The following is a 6,000-nucleotide window of genomic DNA, read 5'->3' on the forward strand; positions in this document are numbered from 1 at the left end:
ATGCATCTTCGTGACCAACGCAAAATTGCTGATGCATTCAGAAATTGGTGCAGTTTTGGGAATTACGCCATGATACTGCGAAAGAGTAAAAAAGTAAAAAAGTAAACAAAGAAGCTTGGGTCATGGGATGAAATTGTTCGACGGAAAGTGAGCCGACGCAGCATACTGACATTCCACGCGCATCGCGAAAATTTACCACCATAGCATTATACGCATGGCTCGACAAAAATCACATTTATAAGTGTTTGCAAAGAATTTGTTTGTCAAAACTATGAGATTTAGAAACCATTCGACAATGACAAATGTATCGTGTCACCATAAAAGCTGTCGCAGTATGATAATATGCAGCTAGCGTTAGCCTAAATTCGATAAACCACAACTATAGCTAGATTATTTTAGAATTTAACAATGATTGATCTGATATCATATCATTTGAGCAGTATAGTCTAATCCAGGGGCGGGCCGGATATAGCTAAGTACTTGGCGGGCCGGATTCCTGAATCGATACATTATTCGACCATTTGTCCACATATACAAGGAATAAATCGAAGTTAATGAAGGTATTTTAACGACAGCAATGTCAGTTCAAAGCCATTTCTTGCCGATAATGAGGAAGACAATATGGATTAGAGAATAGCATTGCCATATAGGCACCGCCATGTCTTCTTCTCTCTGATCAATCAACACGCGGTGCAATCCTTAATGAAGATTTCAAGGCGTTCGATAAGCCCGATACCCCAAATTTACCAAGATATCAATTCATTAGAGTTGAGTAGGTGACGAGATAGCGTCGTTGAGCAACTGTGTGGACTAATTAATATCGATATTGAATTCATGCGCCCCGCGTCCTCTACCGAAATTTGAAAAGTGGCCCGCGACTCGTTTTGAGTTGGCGACCCCTGGCATGAGCAGTGTCTTGCAAAAGTCTAGAAGTGTGCCGTGCTACAATTGTCGGCGGTTGCGAAATCAAAAATGAGAAATATCAGCTTCGTGTAAATGACCATTGTAGTCGACAAACACCTTGATTACCACAAACGACATTAGGGTTGAGTACATCGTAAATGCCGATAAAGCAAGTCTTCTTGCTTGGACGAAGTTACGCATAAGCTCCACTCTCTCACGCTGCGCATACACGTATATAATAACATACAATCATTCAAATTTGACCTAGTCAGCAAGTAGTGGGGAATCTCGGCAGATGGGGCCGCGGGCCACATTACCATGTAAGACGGAAAACTGTCCGCGGGCCGGACAAAATCCCTTCGCGGGCCTATGTTGCCCGCCCCTGGTCTAATCCATGTTCCTAAGTATACTCATGAGAAATATGCCATTGATCATGCCATTGGCTAAGTCGCGATGACGCAGAATTACCCTTCATATGCTATAACAGCTGAGTAACAATATAAATATAATAATCAATGTGTCATTGTAATAGAAATGTCCAATCGACGAACAATTCATTGGTGTTACAGCGGTGGAGCGTGCCACTATACGTTGCTTGCCAGCGATAATAACATGGATAAAGGAGTCCAAGATATAAATACCTATTTTCTGAACTATTACTATATTCGGGAATAGTTACGACCTTGTATTTGCGTTTGATACTCATAGGACTAGCGATTGCTTACGGTATAAATAAGCTACCCACTACAAAACCTACTGTTCATAACTAACTTAACTAACCGGTCCGTGGTTAGTTATCTACACAGAAACGCGCACCCTGGTGATGCCACTAGATCAGGGGTGGGCAAACTTTTGAGCTCGCGGGCCGCATTCAACATCTGAATCCATTCGCGGGCCGCACCAAAACGCAATATTGGTATTTGATCACATAGCGAGGACATGGAGATAATATTTAGGCTTAAAACCAAACATTGCTTTGATGATATCGTACACGCGTCAGAAACAGTGGCGAGATTTCATAGGCTGGTCGAACCCAATAACCAATGTGTCAAAACTGTAGAGATAAAAGTCGATTGTCCCTATTCTTAGAACAGGATTGAAATATGAATATGTGAGCAGCTAACTGCTCACAGATTTACTAATTCCACATGCCAGGACACACAATGCTGACAGCATCATAACCATGTTAGCATCAAACACGCTTCTACTATGTGTATAGATAAAATATAAATACCCTAATTCTACGCATACAGAGAACAAATCGGATAGTTTGATGGCATGAAAGATGACGACTGTGGATGAGAGATTTTTGAATCTGAAATTCATACTAAACACAGAGCCACAACTGGGATTGGAAGTAAATCGCGCCGAGCGCGAAAAAATTTTCATTTGAGATCAGCTTCGCGGCCCCTTTCGGATGCTTTCACGCCCCCAAGGGGGCGAGCTGCTCAGTTTGAGAACCACTGCCTTAAAATTATCATGTTGCAATATACTAAGAAAAAGTTGCATTAATTCGATTTTTAGTAAGCATTTTATCAAGATTTTTAATAAGTTTCTTCAGACTCTCGCGGGCCGCACAGAACGGTGTTGCGGGCCGCATGCGGCCCGCGGGCCGTAGTTTGCCCACCCATGCACTAGATATATCTACAATGCATAGGCTACATTGTCGTGAAAGCCGCGTAGGGTAGGGCAGCCTGATAGAATCGGTATGGGCCAGGAGATATCTCAAATGATATGAAACTTTGCCAATTTGGAATTAGACGTCAATATAATTCCATCATCATTAAGTATCAGCGCTAATATCAATATTTGAGATTCAAATCCATCCTTCGGGATTTTCGAATTTTAATACTGTGATTCATGATGATTGAACACTGAACAGCTTCTCGGAGGTACAGAACCTCAATATACAATAGAATAGTATATTCATACTGAAACGAACCCGAATATTTTCGGCTGACACTGGTCGGCAACTAGTAGAGAATTCAAAAGAACATCGTATATCAACAATCGCATCACAAAATATGACGTCACCAGCATGAAATGTCGAATGCGAGAGCGTTCAATGTACTATTTTTAGATGATACACGAACTCTTTTTGTTGACACAACCTTGGCTGGTGTACTTTGATAAAAGTCGACTCCAAGGCACACAAACAGGCTGGATTATCCCATAAGTGTTTGCCAATTGCAGAATCCATGGCCTTTGATTGTTCCGCATCAATCTTGAGCGGATGAGTTAAGGGTGAGCTCTTCACCGAGGGTGTTCTAATAAATCTAGGGCTATGCTGATTTATGAGTTCCTGCAAGCGCTTTGACGTTCTTCCAGCGCAGCCACAATCACAGTCACACTTAAATTCGTAAACTACATTTCTCTGTTGGAATGCAGGAAGTATGTCTTTGCGCGTTGTCGCGAGAATCACGTTGGTCTTCACTGTGTCGTAACACTTATTGACCGCTGAAATCAATTGGTTTTTAAAGCGGGGGAAATAGGGCCAATCCAAGGTAGATGGATGTAAATATCTTTGGTTATTCGTTAGGTAGGCTCCGTCGACTTTTTTGCGTTAAATCTCGGTACTTTTCCTCTCTATGCCGCGGTTGGTGACATGTTCAAGATAATTGTATGGTTTTACAAAATACAACGTTCAACCCTATCTTCCCATATGTCGACAATACGCCACAATGTATTGATATATATCATAGTTTTGATACCTGGTTCACTATGTTTGACTGAGATTGTTCAAGTACATCGGAATCGCGACATACAAGTTGGTATCAATAACACTGGTCCACAAATTAAAAATGACAGTGGTTCGGATCCCCGTTCTATGCGTCGCAGGCTTCTCTGGGATCCTCATTGCCGATCTCACTGCAGTTGCAGTGCATTGAAACGCTCAGACTGAAAATGAGCCGTGCTACAAGTCGGTGCCAAAGACCACGATGAGCGCGCATGGGTGCGAGAGATACTGACGTCGGAATGAGCGAAATATTTAAGAAGTCGTCCCCAAGATTACCAAAGACGAAGACTTATGAACATTTCAAAAATTTGTGTCGTGGAGCACAAAGCTTGAAAAAGGCGAGAAGCACCACTGAAAAATATCAATCAATAATAATAATAAAATATTGAAAAATAAATTTCGCAAAAATCTGATGATTGAATTAGGCTAATTTTCAGTTCTTGAATCCGATTCTGAGGTCAGAATTGCTCCATGACGACAGATTGTTTAGCTATGAACTTTGCTCAATTTCACGAATACTCTTACCAGTTACTAGGGTGTGACTACATACGAATTACAAGATGTGTGTACTGTACTCGTCAAAGCAAAATGATTATAATGAGATTGCCCATTGGTACAATTTTCGAACATATATTCAGTTACTGTTGTTCAGGGTCCATTGCACGCAGTTGGCATGACAATTTCAGTTGTGAGAGTGGTGCAATTTTATCCCTAAACGGCTTTCTACTTTTCAAAACCTATATCGCAAAAGTAAATAGTTTATACAAGATACTGTTCAGGTATATGAGGAAGTAGTCTGAAAACGTAATCACTTGAATCAGTACTGCAAGTTGGCTAAATATTGCACTCTGAAAAGTAGTAATAATCGATATATATTATCTTAAAAATGTGACGTGACGGAACAAAAATAACGCCCGATTCAGATTCAGCGCCCGCAAATTAGGTCAAAATTACTCTAAGAAATCAGGGCGCAGAAGTCGTGTAGACCAGTGTAATTTTCGCGTCCATCGTATCGATGCTCCAATGTTCAAGAGGCGTTTCGCTTTGACTATGAGAGTCGCATCACATATCTAATATCTTCACTGATGGTGGTAATTGTGCTGTAATTAATCGTGTCAGTATCTGCTACCTAACGACGTTGCGGATTTCTCGTACTAAAATATTCAGGTACCTCTCATTATTGAACTCGGACGAAGGAACTAACATTTGAGTTTCGTACCTATATAAAATAACAAAAAAACTTGTGCCAATAGACTGTTTGACCTGAATTCGGATGTATTGAACTTGAAAAAACGTTAATCGCAGCTGCCCAGTAACGTTGCAGACATCCCGCACTCGATTAGTCAAGTACCCCTCATTATGAACTCAGACGAATGATGAGATACTTGACCTACACTATATCCAGCCGACATAGCAACGGAACCCGTACTAAGGCTGACTAGGCAAAACTATTTGTATTACGAAATTTTGGAAGCCGAATAGCCGTGGTCAGTAATGCACAGAATGTATGGTTCCAGTATAGATCTGTCGGGTTGTACAAATCGAGTTCGCAGATTGCGATAACTGATCGACACTTCGTCGCACACCCTACTTTCAAAGTCATTAAAACAATTGTGATCCGCAATTCTCAATGGGTATCACTAGATACAGCATATCGAGAAGGCAGTTTTTACAAGAATTTTCAACCCATATCGCCCAAAAATCTTCGAAAGTCCGTCTACATGAACCAAATAGTTGGAGGATGACATATTTTCCAAATGTCGACCCCACCATGGTGTACAAGCAATGTCCATGGCCATTAAAACTCATACTAGCATCTGGATCTGGTACATTTATACATCTGCGGTGGTTAGAAATAAAATACCTATACTTTTTGGGAGTACTCAAGTAAGTAAGTTGCCTACATGCACTACTTACTCAAGGGTTTATGTTTTGTTTATGTTCTTAACCGGCGTTCCTGGAAACCTTGGGGGTTCTTTAGGCCAGCATCAGGGGATCAGATGCCGGTCAGGTCAGGACACACAATCAAGCATACATATGATTCGTGGTTAGAAACCGGTCTTTGCAATCATTGATAGCAAACAATCCGGCGCGACCAGTAGTCGAAATTTCACTGTTGTGGTGCTTGGTCGTGTGCAGTGGCCTAACCAGGCGATGTTCGAGTTCAAAATCGAAACCCCGTCCTTCTGAAATGCCGATTTGATCTCCAAAATTTATTTGTTCATTTTCAATTTGGCAATTGGTATCACATTGTTGTGCTTCGAATGAACAATACGATGGCACTGTCTAAATCGGTGGTTCTGAATCCGTGTGTCGCGGCACACTAGTGTGACAATTACGTCTCGCACGAATGCCGCGAG

This window comes from Botryllus schlosseri, chromosome 4 (genome assembly GCF_051294905.1).
Source record: "Botryllus schlosseri isolate E-star chromosome 4, Bs_hap1, whole genome shotgun sequence".
In the NCBI taxonomy this organism is placed as follows: Eukaryota; Metazoa; Chordata; class Ascidiacea; order Stolidobranchia; family Styelidae; genus Botryllus; species Botryllus schlosseri.